Source organism: Penaeus monodon, chromosome 14 (genome assembly GCF_015228065.2).
Source record: "Penaeus monodon isolate SGIC_2016 chromosome 14, NSTDA_Pmon_1, whole genome shotgun sequence".
Classification (NCBI taxonomy): domain Eukaryota; kingdom Metazoa; phylum Arthropoda; class Malacostraca; order Decapoda; family Penaeidae; genus Penaeus; species Penaeus monodon.
Genome location: NC_051399.1, coordinates 27,566,692 through 27,571,040, shown reverse-complemented (window position 1 = coordinate 27,571,040; position 4,349 = coordinate 27,566,692). Strand labels below are relative to the sequence as shown.

General features: G+C 40.8%; 1 pseudogene; it reads left to right on the top strand.

Moving 5' to 3' along the window:
- Positions 1–294: 294 nt before the first annotated feature.
- LOC119580670 overlaps positions 295–4,349 on the top strand; it is an 8,848-nt pseudogene continuing 4,793 nt past the window's right edge.

The window sequence follows — 4,349 nt, the reverse complement described above, 5'->3', positions numbered from 1 at the left end:
CATTACCATTATGATTGTTGTTTACTGATAGTAATGTGCTATCAGTAATGATGTTAATATAAACAACAGTGAAGATAATTATAATACTAAAATGATTTACCATTAAAATTCTGCTTCTGTATATTACCATATGATTGTTGCTTATGTTATCTATTGGTATTAGTGTTGCTATCATTTAAAAAAACAACACTAAAAATAATAAAAGATAATACTAATATCAATTTACATTAAAATTCTGCTCGTTTCGGTCGTTTCCAATTATATAATAAAACATACATAAGGAAAAAGCCCGATATGGGGAAGCTTCGTCTCGCCCGGGCTATGCCCATGAGGGAGCCCGGCCTGTGTCGATTAATGCCGACCCCCTCACGTGTATCAACTAGTGCTGACTCGGCTGAACCTAGTCCTTACCCCCGTGGTGCCCAGCCACAGCAGTAAACCCCCAGCGACAGTTTTGCAAAACCCAAAACATACATGTTTGAGTGTGAAATTATACTTCATTGGCTGCGGAGTAAAATGGCTGTAAAATGGAGTGATAATTGCAGCATAGATACAAAGAATGACATACATTCAGACACTAGCGGCACATAAGAATCCTATTCCGCCTTTTTGTTATCATTATTATTATGAATATTTCTATTTTTGTTAGCATCGTCCTCATATTATTATTGTCGTTGTTTTGTTGTAGTTGTTGTTTTAAATTATTATTATTATTATATTTTTATTGCTATTACTATTATATCATTATTTTTTGTTTTTGTTACATTATTACATTTTTATTATGATTGTATCTCTATTTTTTACTTTTATTTTTATCATTATTATTCGGGGCCAGTCCTGCATTGAAGAGTTAGACCGAAGTTTTACACATTTTTTTATACATGAAAAACCGGGGGATAAAGAAAAAAAATTTAGGGGAAAGGGGAAAGGGAAAAGGGAGAAGAAAATGAGGGAGGAAAAAAAGGGAAAAGAAAAAAAAAAAAAAAAAAAGGGGGGAAAAAGGGGAAAAGATAGGAGAGAAAGGGAAAAGGGGAAAATTGTCTGTCCCTCCTCTCATCCCCCAAATCTCCCAAAAAATTCACTTTTCCTCTACACTCACTTTTAAACCCTACATCCCTCCCCCTCCTCTTTTTCCTCCTTAAAATTCTCCTATCTCCCTCACTCCCTCCCCCCATCCCCCCCCCCTTTTTTTTTCTCTTTTTTTCCTCTCTCTCCTCCTCCTCCTCCCTTTCCGTTTAAAACCCATCTCCTTTTCCCTTTCAGCCCCTCCGGTGTGTGTGTGTGGGGGTGTTGTGGTGTGTGTGGTGTGTTGTGTGTGTGGTGTGGTGTGTGTGGGGTGGTGTGCCTTTTCTTTAAACTATATTGTCTTTTGTCACCCCATTTTTAACCAAAGGAATTCTTCTAGCCCGCATTCAAAGGGAAACATGATTTCAGATGCCAATGCAAGTGCAACGGACGAAAGAAACAAAAAAAAATTTATGAAATGATGTGAAATAATGATTTGATAATGATAAAATATTTCCCTTATCATATTTCAAATTTTCATCAATATTTTAAATTATTATTACTTTTTTTGTCATTATTTTAATATTATTACTTTACTTTTGTTATTATATTATTAGTAGTAGAGTTGTATCAAATTTAGTATTATCATGATTTTTATAAATAGTTTAAAGGTAATCCATCTTATTATTTCATTTTTATTATTGTGAAATCATCCCATCTCACAATCGCTATTTCATTCATTTTTTCCCCATCCACCTACCCTCTCAATATTTTTAGAAACAAATTTAACGCATTTACCCTTCTTTCTCCTTGCAGCTAATCGAAAACAACTTACTATAAACCCAGCTAACTTAATTGCAGACCAAGTTAAGTCTCCCTCATGACCACGGTTACATTAAAAATTTATTACACACACACACACACACACACACACACACAACAACCCCCACACCACACACACACATACCACCCACACACACCACACACACACACACACACACACCATGCAACATACACATACTGCACACACCAAAACCCCAAAACACCACACACACACACACACACACCCCCCCCACACACCCCAAAACACAAAAACCCCAAAAAAACCACACAACACACACAACCCCACACACACACACACAACACGCATACACACACACACCACCACACAACATTCAACATAACGGGTTCTCATGTTTTGGACCCTGGACCTCTCCACCCTCCTTCCCACTAAACCGATCTTCGCTTTTCTTTCCACTTTTACCATCGACGCCCGCAAAAATCTTTGATATTGCGCTCAGTCTTGTCCCTTTGGTTGCCCCTTCTCTGTTTCCTATCACCAACACACACACCATATATATTATATATATATAAAAAATATATAATATATATAAATATTATATATAATAAATGTATTTTATATCTATCATCAAGGGGGTAACGCCGACGGGGGGGATGGGGCCGCATCCCCTTTGCTTCCAGCCACAAGGGTCCCTCGAGGCGAGTCTCCAGGCGGCCCCGGCCATCTCTAATTCCTCGGACTCCCCGTCGAGCTGCCCAAAGGGAGCCTCCTGGGTGTCCCACCGCCCCTTTACCCGGGGTTTTCTGAAAAAGACAACCTTGGGCAGGGTCGTCACAGAGAAACGAGCTAGGTGCCCCTATAACCCGAGTTGGCGTCCCGGATTTGCAAAATAACAGGTCCCCTGCCATTTTCACGGTGAAGCTGGTTGGACTGTGGTCCCCAATGTCCCCATGACCGGCGAAGGACTTGTTACAAAAGGCACAAGACAGCCAAGACATGGATAGGTCCAGGTTTCGCTTTCCATAAGAAAACTGGGATATCAAAACCCTTTAAGACACGCATTTTGGGACTTTGCATAGATACCGACATCTCCCAAAAAGCTCTTGTTGATCGGTTTATGGCTCCTGTTGCCAGACCAATCCGTTTTTGACTTTGGGCTGACAGCCCCGGGGGATAAGACCACGCACCCAAGGGATGTAAAAAATCTTGCAACGTCCCCGCCCCAATATGGTCGCTGAACGGTTCCCCCAAAAGGCCCCCAAAGACCTAATCTTTGGGCTTGGTCCAGGAGACCTCTAGCCTAAGGGCTTCGCCTCATTGTTAAAGCATCAAGAGCCCCACCCGTGACTCCCAAGACTCGATAGGGTAGCAAATCGTCGGCAAAAATCTAGGTCAGAACCGGTATTTCCTATGTTTTCTCCACACTGACTTTGGCTAGTAGCTCTGCCCATTTATATAATTTAAAATTTTTAAAAAACTTGTTATTTACGGAATATTTTAAAAAACTTTTAAAATTTAGTAAGTATAAATTTATTTTAAATAATTGTTTCAAATTTCCCCTAGGGGTTCAGGTTTCCAAGACCCGTCCCGGGGCAAAACCCCCCTTTTAGGGATTTGTTCAACAACCCCCAAACCCAAAATACACCTTCCACAATAAACGCTATTAGGCTATCGTGGATTTGCCAGGGTTTAATCCAGCCCCCTCCGGCTCTAGTCAGTAGGTTTTGGTTCGGTCCCTTTCAAAAGAATGTGGGCGGAACCTGCTTGGTTTGCTGAGCGGGGTAATAATTGATTTTATATTATATATTATTTATATAATATAATATATAATTAAAATATATATATAAAATATATATACACATTTTTTTTTAACGGAGGTTTAGTTTGACCCCCGTGGTCACGCATGATACTTTAATGTATTTTTTTAGTTTTGATACTCTTTGGGGAGTACTGGGAGGGGCCCCAGTTTCCCTTTCCCCTGAGAGTGCCGGGGTTTCCTTTTTAAGTAAACATTTTCTCTATTTATCCGGGTTGGGACCACACTGCTTGGGCTGGGTTTTCCCACACACACCCCACACACACACAACGCCCACACACACAAACCACACACAACAACCAACACACACACACACACAACACACACACACCACAACAAACACCCCACATACACACACACTCACACACACACACACACAAACACCACACAGCACACGCACAAACACACACACACCACACACACACAAGAGAGAAAGAGAGAGAGAAGAGAGAGAGGAGAGAGAGAGAGAAAGGGGGAGAGAGAGAAAAGAGAGAGAGAGAGAGAGAGAGAGAAGAGAGAGACAGAGAGAGAGAAGAGGGGGGGAAAGAAGAGAGAAGAGAAAGAGAGAGAGAGGGGAAGGCTTACGACAGACAAGAAGCAACCCAGTGTTGATTAATCCTACGAACCACACCATCACGCCCCTCTGTCACTGCTCGCCTTTTTCACTGTCAGAAGAAAAGTCTCTTTCAGGAATTTCGTTAAATTGGTCTAAAACCTGTTACATAC